The sequence below is a fragment of the Girardinichthys multiradiatus genome, chromosome 18 (genome assembly GCF_021462225.1).
Source record: "Girardinichthys multiradiatus isolate DD_20200921_A chromosome 18, DD_fGirMul_XY1, whole genome shotgun sequence".
NCBI classification, from domain to species: Eukaryota; Metazoa; Chordata; class Actinopteri; order Cyprinodontiformes; family Goodeidae; genus Girardinichthys; species Girardinichthys multiradiatus.
The window spans coordinates 43505877-43523815 of NC_061810.1; the positions used below are offsets into that span (position 1 = coordinate 43505877).

The window sequence follows — 17939 nt, forward strand, 5'->3', positions numbered from 1 at the left end:
ACTCAAAACTATGTGTTAAACCTGGGGAGGGCAAATAAGTTTTTTAACAGGCCCCATGAGTAGCAGTACCCTCTACATTTGCATGTTCTGAAAGCAAAATAAAAGTATGCTAAGACTTAGTATATTGTTTTGTTTCTTTAGGTATTCACATCTAAACTGACTTTTAAGATGTGATCAGAGTAGCATGTAACAAAAATGTTAAGATTCTGGTTGCAGAGTTTTCCCAAGGACCAGGACACAAGGATATGAGATTCAAGGTTTAATGAAGGAAAAGGGAAAGGGAATGAATGGGTTGATTGTGAGGATGGGTCATCTGGGGAAACTTGCTGATGAAGCTTTGGGAGGAGGAGACTCAACATGGAGGTGCAGTCCTCAGAAAATGGTTTTTCCCGAGCCCATTTAGAATCCCCGAAATAGGACCTGAAACAAAAAGAGGAGATGAACAAAGACACTAGGAAACAGGGAAAAAGTTGAGGGTTATGGGTTGATAAGCAGAAAACGAGATCAGGTGAGATCCGGTTGAGGGTAAGGGAGGGTGGGGTTGAAGGAACTGGGTATAATTGGACTGCTGGAGATATATAGGTGTGGCTGAGGCTCTTGACCCAAGTTAACATAATAACTTCATTTAGAATAAAAACATTAAAGGAGAACAGATGACTATCTTAAGTGGTTAGAAGCTTTTCCAATTGTAAATATGTTTTTTTCAAAAGATACCAAAAAATGCTATGTGCTAAAAGCAAATAAAATAGGCAGTTTTCTGCACACCCCTCTGAACTGGCACACACCTTTATTGTTAGCTTTTCTAGTACAAATAGCAATAACAAAGGCTAGTACTCCAGTGTTACACATTAAATGTTAGAACATACAATGTATCAGTTTTCATTTCTGCTCCTGTTTCCCACGATGTCAGAAGAACATTACACATTTACTGGAGAGCAACATTTACTGTCAAAGTAAAGGTGAAACACCCTGTTTTCATTTTAAAATGAAATAACCCATTTGATGGCATTCACAGCATTTCCAACACCTGCATAACCTTTAAAAACAAATCCTTAATGCATCATTTTATTCAATTCCCTTTCACTGTATGCTGCTTCAAATAAAATACAAGGTGGAATGGTGATAGTTTTATCACCTTGACTAATAAAAATATTATGGTGAGCTGGATAATTTCCTGCACTGAAGAAGTTCTAGTCAGTTCTAACAAAGTTAAGATTTGAAAACATGAGAAAAATCTGAATGTACTTCTAATTATCTGCAAGCTAGTGGATTAGCCTGTTGGGTTATTGTTATGTACTTAATTTTTTTTATTTTGAAGTGATGGAGATCATAGAATAGACACAGAAAAAAAAAAAAACACAGTTTCCTTTAGCAACAAATGAACATGAGTCATACTATACTGTAGATATCCCAGCTCAAAGCTTTATAGCTGTGTCTAATTCCTGAGAGCAATAGCCACAACAGGATCTCATGGAGGTCATGGTTAAACAGGTTAAGGAAATCTAATTTTGAAGTAAATTAGCCATAAAGCAGTTCATTTGTAAATGTTGTAATGTAAATGCAAATGGTAAAGTACCACATCTAAATAAGTCAAATGTTCTTTCCACAAATAGTAAAGGGTTAAAAGCCAGAATCATAATCAATGTGTGGGTAGGTTTTTGCTTGTTCTTTTTTTTTTTTTTAAGCAATTATTATGAGCAGGAGGTAGCTGACAGGAGATGGATGTAGGTCAAGAAAATATTAAGTCTGAGATTCTCTGGAGTATTTTCATGAATCAATCAGCGTTAGAAGGTCCTCGGTTTGATTCCCGCTCGGGGTTCTTTCTGCATGGAGTTTGCATGTTCTCCCCATGCATGCGTGGGTACTCTGGCTTCCTCCCACAGTTCAAAAACATGACTGTTAATTTAACTAGTCTCACTAAATTGCCCTTAGATGTGAATGGATGTGTGCATAGTTTCTTTGTCCTGTGTGTCTCTGTGTTGCCCTGCGATGGACTTGTGACCTGTCCAGGGTGTACCCCACCTCTCGCCCGTAGACTGCTGGAGATAGGCACCAGCTCCTCCGTGACCCAGTGTGGATAGATGGATAGAAAATTTGGATCAGTAATGATCACCTAAATGTGATGACAGGTGTTCATGGTTAAAATAACTGTTTCTAAGTATACTAAGTATGAAAAAGAAGGAGTTTCTATCAAATTTATTGCACTAGCAATTTTAATCGAGATGTGCTTGAAAATACAACAGATAGCAACTCTTATTCTTGTTCCTCTTTGATCTTAATGTTTCAGATCATGCAGTTTTGAACAGTTGGGTGCTAGATGTTTCTTTTTGAGGTATTTTGTTGTACTAAACACACAGGGAGATAATTATGACAAAAGTAAATAGAGCAATATTAGTTGGGGCATTGAATGAGAAAGAATGTTTGGAGCATTTGGGCTCTGGGACCAAGAACAAAGTGGTTTTTGTGTTTTTTTTACCTTTACAAGAAATCAAAGTTAGTTATCAGTTGTTTTATTACATGTCCAGATATCAGAGGATTGACAATGAGAGACACACCCATTAATGTTTCAATAATTGGTCAGAATCAGTTGCATCATTTGCAACAGATGTATATAAGGCAAACTTCAAACATCAGCAAACTTCAGTGAAATCAGTACACAAAAAGCTGTAAACTCAAATTGTTTTTGGAGCCTCTTCATCAGGCAAAGTACCTCTGTCATTGTTTAGGTGGCTGCCAGTGAAAAAGGCACTCTAGCACTTATTGATGATGTAACTGCATAAAAACAGAAGCCATCAGATAGATTCAGTTGTACACCCTGAGACTCTTTCTGGTCAGAATTTGTCCAATACAACAAAAAAAATCCAGACAATCCCGAAGCCCACAAGAAACTGCCTGGCTGAAGTTAGCTGCTCATCTCAGCAGCACATGGAAACTAAATTTAAACTTACTAAAGCTGGAATAAATGCCGGTTTTAGCGGGCAAAGAGGACTGCAAACATTTTGAATGTTAGCTGAAGGGAAAAACAAAACAGATTTTTGCGAATGCATTGATACCACTTAAACATGTTTACACTTTGTCATTCTACAAATGCAAACCTAAAAACATTTTGAGGTAGTTTTACGTGATAGACCAACACAGTAGAACATAATTAAAATTACAAATGGTTTAAAAAATACACCTGTGTTTAAGAGTCAATACTTTGCAGAAACACATTTTGCTGCGAGTCTTTTAGGGCATATCCCTTCATACATACACAGAGTCTGAAGGTGAAACTCATCCAGGTATTTTCTATCCTAAAACATGTTTTGTGCCAGGGATGCCCTGTATTCAGCTTCATCCATCTTCCCATCAGCTCTGACCTGCTCCCCTGTGCCTGCTGTGGAAACTAATCTTCACAGTATGATGTTATCAGCTCTATGTTTCACTGTGGGAATGGTGGGATCAGGGTGTTGTGCAGAGTTAGTTTTCTACCAAATGTAGTGTTTTGACCAGAGCAGCTTCTTTCACATGTTTGCAATTTCTTCTACATGGGTTCTGGCAAACTGCAAATGGGGCATTTTATGGCTTTTTGTGAACAATTACTTTCATCTTGCCATGAAGACAAGATTGATGGAGTGCACAGCGAATAGTTGTCCTGTCAACAGATTATCCCACCTGAGCTGTGGATCTCTGCAGCTCATCCACAGTTGCTTTGTTTTAAAATTTTCTACAGCTTAATCTCTGATCTGTCTGGTGTGTTCCATGGTCTTTATGAAAGTGTTTGTTTACCAGGGTACAAGGTATTTATGCTGAGATTAAATTACATACATGTGCAATCTATTTGCCAGTTAAGTGACTCTTGCAGGGCCACACTGGATTTAATTTAGGGGTATCAGAGCTGAATTCAAAAGGTTAACACACTTTGTTGTAAAATATTATACAGCCATGTATGCTTTTCCTTCCATTCATTTACTTCCAGTACACTCCTTTGTGTTGGGCCATAAAACACATTGGGGTTTTCGTATGTAATGTGACAAGATGTGAAAAAGTTCAAAGAATGTTATAAATATGTTTTTTGCAAAGCACTGCATGCAAAGTACTTAAGAAACAAGCAATGGGATGTGCAAATTTGAATTTTTGTCCAAGAACATATCAAGATGTAATAACTATATCAGTACTATTTATGGTTAAAAGGATTGTGGTGTACTGCTTCAAGCTTTGTATTCTATGGAGATTCAGGCTTATTTAGCTTCATATTAAAGTGATTTCTGATAGAATAACATAATGATATTACCATGAATGACATACAATCCAAGTGAAAATACAATTCAAGGGCATGGAGAAGTTTCCTTTTTCACCACTTGAGAGAGCTCTTGCAGCTTCTGTTTGTCCTCACATTCCCCTTCACCGTTTTACCGCAGATGGTTTGATCTTGCAAAACTCCCATTTTCCACAGGGTAATGCAAGTTAAACAGTGAGGTGAGGCTATCCTGTTCATGGTCACTTGGTGGGCAGCAGATTGCCCGTGGAATCGTACCATGTCCCCCTGGCCTCCCTTATAGTCCAAAAGAAGCAAGGCAATTGTGTGAGGATTATCAGTCTCCTATTACAGCAAATGTCACTACATCAGCACCACTCAACCTGATTATGTCAATAAAGAAACTTGTTGGCAGTGTTTACAGGCTCCAAAAGCAGGACCTAAGGGACTTGAGCTGCCTCAGCTTAAGGCCAAAAGGGTTGATAAGAAATAATCAAAAAAAAGAAGGAAGAAAAGAACAAGAAATGGACCCTTAGCGGCAGGGCTGCTGTAAAACCCACAAACGCAAGGCAGTAAACACGTTCTTTGTTTCTCCTTTAAGCAATTAGAGACAAGATTAAATCTGACTGCAACAGCAGTGGATAAATAATGAAGTAGTATTTGCATTAGTGCAAACAGTGCATGACAACAACATTATTACTCATTAGGTGTTAAGACAGCAGAATGTGTGTTTCATACCACAAAATTTCCCTATCAGCTTTTTCTAAATCATGCAAAGAGATTTCTGTTACTTCTTTAGTACAAATGACCTAGAAAACCTGAGTGAATAAAACATGAAAACAAACAACAATCGTAAACAAAGTGGATTTCACCACCAGCTATTACTGCATATTTTCATAACTTTTCCTCTCGTCTGGGTTTCGTCTTGCCTTCTAATGCCTTATATACAAACAGATAATCCTGAGAAGTTTTTTCACCACTGTCCATAAATCTGACATCAGAGCTCATGCTCACACTAATTTGCCATACTGAGGTAAACGGGTCTGTGTGCTAAAACTTGGCCTGCTCTTACATGATAACAAAAGCCGGATGCATGGTCGTTGAGGGTACTTGGAGCTCGATTAAAAAGTAATCCTGTCTACAGTGTTGGACCATTTGTTTGCTGAATTTTGGACCATTTGTACGTTGCTGGACGCCACTATGCTGTTCCGGCGTCATCAGCCATTTTGTACCCCAGGATAGTCCGCTACTACAAATCCCAGCGGGAACCGCGGCTGATAGGACGGGGACGTTGCAGCTGTGATGTCACGATCGACTATATGACATACTCTGAGATCACCCCCATTGCTTTTCAGCTTGGAACCGAGACGTGGTTACTGGCATCTAAAGCGCATCATTCTGGAGAAGAAATCCCATGTGGACTTTCATTCATTCTCCCATTGGCCAGAAAACCAAGCGAATTAAGCTTACAAGAATAAGAAGGCCTGTAAGTTTCAACTTTACCGATCGAAGACGTGGATTTAACACGTAACCAAAAAACCAGGAGGTTTCAAGGAGAAGAAGTTTCATCCTTGTTTTTTTGTTCCAGTCAACTAGTGACGGTCCGTCATATTTTTCACCTTTCTGCTAAGGAGGCCCAAAGGACGAGGACAGACCGCTTTCCTGAGTTATCCACGGACGCGTGGAACCTCCCCCCCCCCCCCTTTTTTCTCTACCTCTCTGTCCAAGGAAGATTACATCAAGTAAAGTCTGTTCATTTTTATTTTCTTTATTAGGAATAGCTTGGGCAGGATAGAGTAGGATTTTAGGGCGATTTAGAATCGCCACTTATAGTCTAATGTGTTCTAAATTGTATGTGCATGCCATTGTTTATTGAAACTTGATTGGTGTTGATTTCTGAGGCTGCCGGGTCTCTGAAGTTGTGTATTTACTGTGTGAACACCCAAGCACAGGTGCGCCATAAAACTGAACTGCTATAATAACCTTATAAAGAAAATCAACCATTTTATTTGTCTTCAACTTCATGCCTTACTGGCTTGCTGTCAAAAGCTTTATGATTCTTTGTGTGCGCTGACTTCCCAGCGCTGGGGGATGTTTTATGACTACCGGTTTTAACTAAGCTACCGTTTGGGAGCTGCCTCCCAGAGCTTTGTTCAACCATACTCCTTTTGTATTTTGCCATAACTGCCATAACTGCTGGTTTGATTTCATACACACTCAATGCTGTTTTCTTTTGTTTAGTTAGATATTTTACCCTTTTTGACAAAACTTGGTCTCCTGACCAGGAGTGACGCTGAAAAACTAGTCCATGCATTTGTTACTTCAAGGCTGGACTATTGTAATTCGTTACTATCAGGATGTCCACAAAATGCAGTTTAAAGCCTTCAGCTGATTCAAAATGCTGCAGCAAGAGTTCTGATGAAAATTAAAAAGAGAGATCATATTTCTCCTATTTTAGCTTCCCTTCATTGGCTCCCTGTTAAATCCAGAACAGAATTTAAAATTCTCCTTCTCACATATAAAGCCCTTAATGATCTAGCTCCATCATACATCAGAGATCTGATTGTTCCATATGTTCCTAACAGAGCACTTCGTTCTCAGACTGCAGGTTTACTGGTGGTTCCTAGAGTCTCTAGAAGTAGAATGGGAGGCAGATCCTTTAGTTATCAGACACCCTGTCTACTTTTAAGGCTAGGCTTAAAACTTCTCTTTTTGATAAAGCTTATAGTTAGAGTGGCTTAGGTTATCCTGAGCTATCTTCCTTATTTTTTACCTCCATCTTTTTCCCTCCCTGTTGGATGGAGTAAGGGGGAGTCAGGTTTAGCCTAAACCGGTTCAGTTATGGTTGAGGTGCAAACACACCCTCCATTTCTGCAACCTGTATGACCTCCTCTCTTTTCCAATGGCTATGGTCAATCTGACAGAGAGAGGTATACCAATTGTTGTGGTTTATAGTATAACAATGGCCATCAGTGGGCTCTAGATGGACAAACTGTCTACTAGGCTTAAAACTTTCCTTTTTAATAAAGCTTATAGTTAGAGTGGCTTAGGTTATTCTGAGCTATCTCTGTAGTTATGCTGTTATAGGCTTAGGCTGCTGGAGGACATAATGACCACTTTCACCCTCTTCGCTACATTCTCACACTACTCACCAATTTTGCATTATTTGTTGTTATTTCAGTTTTTAACTTTATGTTCTCTCTCTTTTCTCTTCCTAGAAGCTCTACCTGGCCTGACTCTGTGTCTACCTGTGACACCTTTCTGGAGAAGGGCATCGTCCAAGCTTTTGCTGGCAACAACTTAATGCTCACCATCTACCGAAGATCCACATGGCCCTGTCTTTCACTGTTTAACCCTTTCTCTCTGGCAATTGACTGAGCTTTTACTGTGACTAACTCTATGTGCTCTCTTGCACACTCTAACCTTGAAAACTGGCTCAGAGTTTATCTGTTCATTCTTTCTAGGTGAAATGACTAAATGAGCTCCATCCATTAACATTTACTTTTCCTTCCCATAGAAAGTACTCCTGGATCAGTGCTTCTTTGTTCTCTTTGTGTCTCAGCTCTGTTCTCTCAAACCCCCAGTCGGTCGTGGCAGATGGCCACTCACACTGAGCCTGGTTCTGCTGGAGGTTTCTTCCTGTTAAAGGGAGTTTATCCTCTCCACTGTTGCTACATGCATGCTCAGTATGAGGGATCGCGTCAAAGTCAACGCCAGGGACTGTCCACTGTCGCTTCATGCTCATCCAGGAGGAGTGAATGCTGCAAGTCTCTGACTCGATGCAATCTGCTGGGTCTCTTTAGAAAGAAAAACTTTTTATCAAATTTGAATAAATAACTGAATCTGACTGCACTGTTCAATGGTTACAATTGATTGGAATGTATGTACCTGACTTTTGTGAAGTGCCTTGAGACGATGAATTGACGGTGAATTGGCTCTATATAAATAAACTGAATTGAAAAAAAATTTATTGAATTGAAAAATGTTAGATAAGGTGAAGATTATTGAATCGGAATAGCGAGCTGTATCAGGGCTGTTGATTTAATACATATTCACGTAGATAAAGAGAAGGCATTTATGTTTATTTTGTGCAAGAGTGATTTGTCAGTCAAAATAAGGTTAATTCCCCAACGTTTTGGCAGAAACGGTTGATTAAACAGTGACATCTAATAATAGTTATCAACTATTACTGAGAATTTAATAATTGTAATTATCAAGGGCTTTGAGCCACAATTACAACCCCAGAGGACATCTCTGATTTCGTTTCATAAATAAAGATTTTTGGTTAAGAAATAAATTTCCTCAAATTATGATTTTCAATTATAATTATTGATAAATATTAATTAATCAATAATCATAATCCCAACAACAGAGAATTGGAGAATGAGTGTAGAGGCCTAAGTACTGGTGTAGATTCTCAGTCATCCAGGACATAGCAAATCCAAAATAGATAAAAAACAAAACAACTGGACTTTAGTTCTTGAGGCTGAAGACACTTCATTCTTCATCATCTGAAGGGCTTTCTCAATTCAAGGCTAGGTGTGAAGGAAGCCATTTACTTCAAGCTAGAAAAAACAGCTCTAAACAGAGGAGGAGGTCTCAGTTCTCATCTTTCAAAAACATAAGCCTGACTCCCAATCAGTTTTAAACCAAGCCACACCTTCTTGCATGTGACCAAAACATCTGTAAGTGAGCTAGGTTAAGAATGTCCTTAACAACACACTATTGTTACAGTATCTAATCTGCATCTGAGTTTAGATGTGCAGAACGGCAAATCCCAAACAATGTAAAAGCTTGGAACCTCTCCCTCCCTAGTTTGAAACTGAGAAAGCCTTTCGGATAAAGAGCGAAATGTCTTCAACTTCACAAATTGAAGTTTAGTTGTTTTTTTTCAACCTTTTTTGGAAGAGAGGACTGAGATTAAACAAATATCAACGTATACCTTTACTGAAGACATGCAGCAAAGGTCACTGGAAAAGGGACTCAAACCTGGGACACTGAACTCTACTTCCTTGATGTAGTTACATTGGAAAAAAAAAAAAAAAGTCTACATTCGATTGTAGCCAGCTTCGTTCCCAGATTTTCCTCTGCTTATAGCACTACATAAGACAAATATCAATGTTAACAGAGGATTATGTTGTTTTTTCAGTTTTATCTTTGTTTTGTTCTGTCTTCACAGTGAAAGAAATTGAATGTTTTTAATCCTAACTTATGAATTCTGATCAATATTTAACCAGCAAATTATCACATTTTGTTGAATTGTAAAAATAAATTAATTTACAAACAAATTTCATCATTAAAATGGATTAGGAACATGGGTACCCTGCTTGCTACTTACACATGGCAAGCCAAGCTATCTTTCACTCCACCACAACTCAACCAAGACAGTTGGAAGTGAATTAAACTCTGGTATAAACAACCTCCAGTCTTCTTCCTCATTCTTTTTTACTCCTCCTGAAACAACTCCTGGTTACAGGCTGTTACTTTTTGAACTACAGCAAGTCTACAGCAACACATCTACTTGTGCTTCAGTCTGCATAAATTCAATTCAATTCAAAAATACTTTATTAATCTTTATTAATTTATTAATAAAGAGGCAGGATCTACTTCCCCCATCCAATCAGAAACAAGTCTGATGCAGAATTGGCTGGAATCCATATATGAATATTTTTCACTACCTTTGATACTTCTCAGCTCAAGTCATCTCAATTCTATTCATTTCAACGTAGATGATCTCAGTTCAGTTCAACTAGGTTCAGGTTAAATTAATTTTTTTTTTTTCACTGAGTTTCATTCAGCCATCTCAGTTCAGTTCAATTTGAATCAGTTACCACAATATAGAAAAACTGATTTTAATTTCAGCCCAGTTTAATTATTCTCTGCATATTTCAGCTTAATCCAGGAGTATTCAGTTCCATTCGGTTCAATTATTTCCAAATTATCGTAGTTTGTATAGTTAAATTGCATTCAGCTTAGTTTAGCTCTTTTCAACTCGACCCAATTCACCTAATTTGAATTCAATTAATCTCAACTCAATTTAACTCAATTAACTGATTATATTTAAATTAAATGGAGTTCAGTTAAATTAATTTAATTCTACTCACCTTAATTCATCCATCCATCATCTATATGCGCTTATCCTTGCAGGTCGTGGGGGCAGAGGCTCGTGCCTAACTGCACAGTCTTTGGGCGAGAGGCGAGGCGGAGTTTCCACTTAGTTTAATTGACTTCAGTTCAATTAACCTGATTTCAATGGCGTTCAGTTTAAATAATCTTAATGTAGCCCAGGTCCATTCAATTAATATTAATTTGTCTTAACTCAAGGCAATTCAGTTTATTCAGTTCAGTTAAATTCAACATATTTCGGTTCAATTCTATTAAGCAAAATTAGAATAAACTATTCAATTTAAACCATTCAACCTAGCCCAACTCAGCTTGATTCAGGTCAATTCAATTAGGCTTCATAAAATATAAGCCACATAACAGTAAAATCACACAGAATTTTCCATAAAGACACACTTCAATTCAAATCCAATTTATTCCAGTTGACATTTGTTTTCAGTCCAATACCTGAGTCCAATTTGATCCAGTTATTTTGCAAATTCATTGCACTAATGCTTTCATTTATCCTGTATTCAAGCATATAAGTGCAGATAATTTTACTTTGAATGGAGAAGATAAAATAGTACAATGGCACTAATTAAACACATATGTCTTAGATGGTCATTTTATAGCACCCAAACTATGTTTGTCAAAAAGAAAAAAAAAAAACATTGATTCTAATTCAACCAGAGTAAAAGAATCATGATTCCAGTTGATTTCTTACTCAAATCCAGTAAAAAAAAAAGGAACAACGAGCACCAAATATGTGTCCTACATACAGAAATTAAGTGATGTACTAGCATAAAGTAGAACAAGACATACATAATATATAAAACTGTTACGTCGCAGGAGCTGCATTGCCTCTGGGAATTTGACAGCAAAATTAGAGTCTGCTTGTTCATGCATCTTAGCTTGGAGTCTTCAATCAGTTAAAACCATGATTGTATCAACCGAGGCAGGGAGGGAAAGCAAAACTAACAAAACCAAATTGAAGTCTAAGGACTGGGGGATACCCTGGCTTGTAACTGTAATGCTTTCCCAAAGTAATGTGGTGAAGCATCGCTGGAACTGTCATAACGAACCCAAAATGATTTATGGTTGTTGCTTGGGCAAAAAACAGAGGGATTCAAGTGGAGCAGGTTGCTTTGCTAAAAATGTTGTGCACCTTTCAGCTACAGAAAAAGAAAACACCACAGTGTAACTTTGGACCATAACAAAAGCAAGTGAGGTGAGCCAAACCTTTATATTTCCCCAGGCTAATGTAAGTTTCAGGCCTGCTGGGAGTGTTTTGTGGATACCGAGTTAAATGTGATTGTGTTTAGGTGTGTGTTGTTTGAATGAGGTCTTATAGCGATGCGGCTTGACTGCTTCAAACAATCAATATAGTTTTACCCTACAAATTAAAAGGTGCAGTCTATGTGTGCGTTGAGTCTACAAAGGGAAATCCACCATTTAATTTCAAAACACGGACAGAAACTGTTCGACTCTGAACAATTGAAATAATGTTTTAAACATTAAGTAAGCAAACATTTCCTGTAATTAGGTATATTAAACCGTGCAGTGGTTTAGAAGTCTGTTATATTTCTGGATTTTTATGGATTTATTTCCCATATGCCTTGCACTTCAGATGCTGTATGCAGCATCCATTTGCACTACAGTGTACCGTATCTACTGCTGTATTAAAACGCATTGCATCTCTAAGGTTCAGAGTAATATTTGTCCTTCCATGGTAAAACCAAAATTGCCAAAGGGTTATAAAAATCGCCTCAACATTCATACACCGGGGACAAGTGACATGCCTCCTTTTACTTGAAAGCCTGCAGCTCTACTCAAATCACTGAGAAAAACAATACCCAGAGCACCTGGCTTTGCCCAGCTCTTAGAAACAAAGTACATTGAGCTGAACAGCTTCTCTTTTTAGGCAACACTTAGCCTGCAAGTTAATAACGGTCCCAAATGATAAAAATTATTGATACAGTGCTTTGCAGAAATGCATTGGATGCTGTCACATTTTGTTATACCATCACAAACTGTGATGCTTTGTATTAGAATTTTAAGTCATAGAACAACACAAAGTAGTACATAGTTATGAAGAGGAAGGAAATGATAAATGTTTTTAAAAATAATATATGTTCAGATAAAAATATAAAAAGTGTTGCTTATTTGTTTTTTATCCATTATAGTGCATTTACAACTGCATGTCTGTCTTTAATTATTCTTCTTTGCAAAATAGCTCAAGATCAGTCAGATTGGACAAAGAGCTTCTGTGAACAGCAATTTTAGTGCAGCGCTGGCTGTATGTTTAGGGTTGTTGTGTTGCTGGAAGTTGATCCTCTGTCTCAGGTATTCTGCAGCCTCCAATAAGTTTTCTTTATTTTGTTCAATCCATCTCCCCATTAACTCTGTGCATCTTTCATATCCCTGCTGAAGAAAAGCATCCCCGCATCATAATTTTTCCACCACTATGTTTCACGGTGGGGCTGGTGTGTTCAGGGTGATGTACAGTTGTAGTTTTTCACCAAATGTAGCTTCTTGCAAGTAGGTCAAAACTTCTGTTTTGATCTCCTCTAAACAGAGGACCATCTTTCATCTTTGCCATGTCCCCTTGTGATAAACTGCAAATGGAGCTTATAATAGCTTTCTTTGAAGATATATGGAGTACCTGACTTATAGTTGACCTGTTGACAGATTCGCCCACCTGAGCTGTGGATGTCTGAAGTTCCTCCAGAGTTACTATAGGCCTCTTAACTGCCAAAACTTGATTTTTGCATATCAAGACATATGGAAGATTAATCATATTATCATCATATCATAAGTTCCTAAAACTTGGAAAATAAATACCTACTTTCTGCATTCACTTTTAGAGTCTTTACTTAGCAATGAATAATTGTCATCCTTAACTTTGTTATTTTAATAAGGCTTTTTTTTTTCATGTTTTGTGCACCCACAAAGCAACAACATACTATTAACGAAGAAAATTATTATTTGTTTTAGTAAATTAATAAATTCCCTCGTAAGTATTTTCTTTCTGTAATGTTGATGGTGCATATCAGTGTGGTCTCTTTCGAAGAACAGTAACAATTGCTGGAGTGGAACTTGGAGCAGACTAAAATAAACTGCGGTATTTAAACACCTATGAGGCATCTGAATATTCAAGCTGTGGGTTTTTGCTTGCATTCAATAACAGAGCAACCTCTTGTAATTGTGTCTCTTCTGCATGACAAATCAGCAGCCAAGAATAATCACAAAAATAATGAAATACAGTCTAACAACAATGTTTATCTTTAGCATATTACATCATCCCAGTTCTATCAGGGAAAAAAAAGAAGTATGAAAAGGTGTAATGCTTCGATTTTTCCCATGGAAAGCCCTCCACCCCGCACTGCATTTCTGATGCATTTTTAGAGACAACTGTTGTCATGGCAGGATACGCTTGAGCACGCCTAGGCTGCCTTTGTGAGGAGCCATCTGCATGTCTTTAAAGTCCTCTATTAGGAAGTCAGATATGCACATGAATATATCCCTAGAGATCGTTTAACCGAATTGCATAGAAAATAAGATTTTTATGGTGGAGTACACATTACTGTGCAGCCACAAAATAGAATGGATAGCCCCAGTCCGAAGCTTATTTAACACTTGGTGTCATGCGGCTACATCATTTGTGCAGGCGGGATTACTCACTTGGAAAATGAAAAGTCCCTTGGAGTGATGTGTGGTGTGAGATCTAATCGGTAGCAGTATCATATGACTTGTAGATTACTTCCTGTCTGCCTGTTTACAAAGTGTAAAAACGGTGGGTTAATGTGTTTGGCTGGATTGTTTGAATTGCCAAGTATGACTGTAAAACAGTCTGAATTTATTTTGTCTAAGGACATTTCTCATTACAAACTGATTTTGTTCACTCTTTATCTTATGCATGGAAACAAGGAGAAGGAAGACAGCAAATCATGAAACAGACAACGTTCTCTGCTTTTCACCACCAGGCATTCATAATTAGAGCACATAACCCCCGACAGTCATGTTTGTTGATGCAGTTATGCTTATTGGCCAAAGGGTGGAGCCCAAAGACAGAAATCTCTGGGCTCACAGTTGGTCACTTCAAGGCATTCAGTCTGTGCAGCCCATTGGTGGCATTTGAATAAAACATGATTCTTCTCTTTGGCCATCAGCAATACAACAACATCAAGACTCCAGTTCATTGCTGTGTTGAAGATACTGCGTTTGATTCTTCTTTTTTCAAAGCTTTAAAGTACATGAAGGGTTTATCAGATTTATTCTAGCAATTATAAGCTCTACCATGGTTTCCATTGAAAGGTTGACAATGTAGGTACCACAGAGAAACACATTTGCAATATATAAACTGGTCTTTTTGGTGACTTACATCTATATCTGGAGGCAGAGTTGTTTTCTTCCTGCTCTGCTCTTAATAGCCGCCCACTTGCAGCCTTTGTGTAAATACAGCTGTTTGTTACGAGGTGTAGTTCCAGCTAAAGGTTGAAGGCGCTGACCTCAGTCAAGCTGTAATTAATTGACAGAGCTGTGAAACATCCCACATCATTAACCCTCGTGGGAGAAAGAACGGAAAAGCTGGTAAAGTGGTTTTAAGCTCGACTGCGATATAATTTCCCTAACAAGCAGTTTGGTTTATCAAACCACTTGCTAATCTCAACATTGCTCAAGTAATCTGGTTAGCCTTTGGTTGTCCCATCCGCTAAAATTTCCCAAGAGTAATTTTGAACAAACCTGACGAGAGATGAGGAAGAATGATACCAAGGATGTCTTAGCTTCACTGTAATTAAACACTCATGTTCGAACCTTTTGCAGTATTAGTCAGTACCAACTTTTATATGAGCCAGTGTGTTGACCTCATACTATTATTCTCTCTTTTACAAGTTAGCTATTCAGAGAACCGTCCTTTTGTAGAAACCATCAGTTTCACATTTTTCAAGTGTAATTTTGTGGATCTGGAGAAAGAAAATAGAGAAAGAAACCTATATCTATCTATCTATCTATCTATCTAAGTCTCTGTCTCACTATGAGCATGAGGGAACAGAGGTGTGTGTCTTTTTCACTCTGAGAAAGGGCCTAGAATTTATCAGAGCGGTGTGTTTTTTACTTTCTCTTTCACTCTGCCACCGAAATTAACGCGTCAGCCTTGTTGTTTTTTTTTGTCATGGAGAATCGTGTATGCACATATAAACAATTACCAATCACTACGCGTACATCATTTAACCGTACATAAAATAATGTCCATACACTGCAGCGGGGGTTAGTGTTTTTTCTCCTCCTGAACCAAAGAAGCTCTTTTCTTGCTGTGAAACATTCATTAAGTGTGAGCAAAGCAAAACTGTTTTAGAGTCAACACTTTTTGTTTTTCAGTGTACGTTTCAAGCTGAGGTCTGAAGCTGATTGTTAACGTTAGCTGGTTTAAACGCAATTTTTGACCAGTGGGAAAGAGAGGCTCACCAGCAGACCAGCTTCTAATCTTCGCTAACAGTTAGCAATTGATGTCTGATTGATCTGCAGCAAACCACTCAGAGACTGGGCAAGAATCCACCGCCGATGCCACCATGTTTAATTGTGGTTTCTTCATAAAAACGAGGAGTCCATAGTCTTTGCTCTGGCCCAATGGCGCCGGCATTTATTCTAAACAACTCATGCACAACCTGCAGACATTGGCTTGTTCTCTGGCTTAATTAACTACATAGCCCTTGTTCGCCCCCTAGTGGTGGGTCTGATCTGAACAATACATTGCAATTTTACAAATTGTTACAGTAAGTGCTCTCTCTCTCTCTTTCTCTATGTGTGTGTGTCCCTCTCTCTTTCTCTGTGTTTCCGTCATTGACAGTTTCCTTAGGCTTATTAATGTAAAAAAAATACTACGGTTCTTTTTTGTTATATTGCTGTTTACAAAAGTTCTGAAGAAAGTAAAATACACTACAAAGGCCTCATGCTGCTCCAAGTGCACACACATTTACGTGTTAAGATTGTTTTTTTATTGCTATATATTTAAATATTCTATATTGTTTGCTATACATTGTTAATATGTTATGTTTTGTTAAAAACAAAACATATTGTTAAATTGAGACTTGTGTAACATTTGTTATCATTGTGTCATTTCCATCATGTAAATGGAGGTAAAAAAGGAATATTGGCCTAAAATATCAGGCCAAAAAAAATCGGGAGCACATATCGGGTATTGGCTAGACTGATGTCAAAATAATCTGTCGGTGTCGGCCTTAAAAAACCTGTATCAGTCCATCTCTAGTACACATCATATCAATGAACAATATTAGCATGTAGATAGCCTAACGTTTGTGCATGTGGACCATATATTTGTGCCTACATGTAAAATACATTCTATACAGATAATAATAGGGGACAAGAAATCAAAACATAAACACTTTTTTTGTTTATTTCATTACAATACAATCTGTTCTTTTTTTTAGGGAAAGGGCTGAATGAAGTTTACTCTGTGTGTTACAGCTTGTGCTTTATGCCCACATTTAATTTTTGACCAGCAATGATGGCAACTTGTGGTCATTGTGAGGCTCCATTAACTTTTGAAATACAGGTCCTTCTCAAAATATTAGCATATTGTGATAAAGTTCATTATTTTCCATAATGTCATGATGAAAATTTAACATTCATATATTTTAGATTCATTGCACACTAACTGAAATATTTCAGGTCTTTTATTGTCTTAATACGGATGATTTTGGCATACAGCTCATGAAAACCCAAAATTCCTATCTCACAAAATTAGCATATTTCATCCGACCAATAAAAGAAAAGTGTTTTTAATACAAAAAACATCAACCTTCAAATAATCATGTACAGTTATGCACTCAATACTTGGTCGGGAATCCTTTGGCAGAAATGACTGCTTCAATGCGGCGTGGCATGGAGGCAATCAGCCTGTGGCACTGAGGTCTTATGGAGGCCCAGGATGCTTCGATAGTGGCCTTTAGCCCATCCAGAGTGTTGGGTCTTGAGTCTCTCAACGTTCTCTTCACAATATCCCACAGATTCTCTATGGGGTTCAGGTCAGGAGAGTTGGCAGGCCAATTGAGCACAGTGATACCATGGTCAGTAAACCATTTACCAGTGGTTATGGCACTGTGAGCAGGTGCCAGGTCATGCTGAAAAATGAAATCTTCATCTCCATAAAGCTTTTCAGCAGATGGAAGCATGAAGTGCTCCAAAATCTCCTGATAGCTAGCTGCATTGACCCTGCCCTTGATAAAACACAGTGGACCAACACCAGCAGCTGACACGGCACCCCAGACCATCACTGACTGTTGGTACTTGACACTGGACTTCTGGCATTTTGGCATTTCCTTCTCCCCAGTCTTCCTCCAGACTCTGGCACCTTGATTTCCGAATGACATGCAGAATTTGCTTTCATCCGAAAAAAGTACTTTGGACCACTGAGCATCAGTCCAGTGCTGCTTCTCTGTAGCCCAGGTCAGGCGCTTCTGCCGCTGTTTCTGGTTCAAAAGTGGCTTGACCTGGGAAATGCGGCACCTGTAGCCCATTTCCTGCACACGCCTGTGCACGGTGGCTCTGGATGTTTCTACTCCAGACTCAGTCCACTGCT

At 38.2% G+C, this 17939-nt stretch overlaps 1 long non-coding RNA gene across 1 annotated transcript; it reads right to left on the bottom strand.

Annotated features, from left to right (window-relative positions):
• Positions 1-280: 280 nt before the first annotated feature.
• LOC124883738 lies at positions 281-16003 on the bottom strand. Its single transcript, XR_007042303.1, has 3 exons — positions 15806-16003; positions 14021-14110; positions 281-420 (listed from the first exon to the last, which is right to left on the bottom strand). It is a non-coding gene; the product is annotated as an uncharacterized LOC124883738 (long non-coding RNA).
• Positions 16004-17939: the final 1936 nt, after the last annotated feature.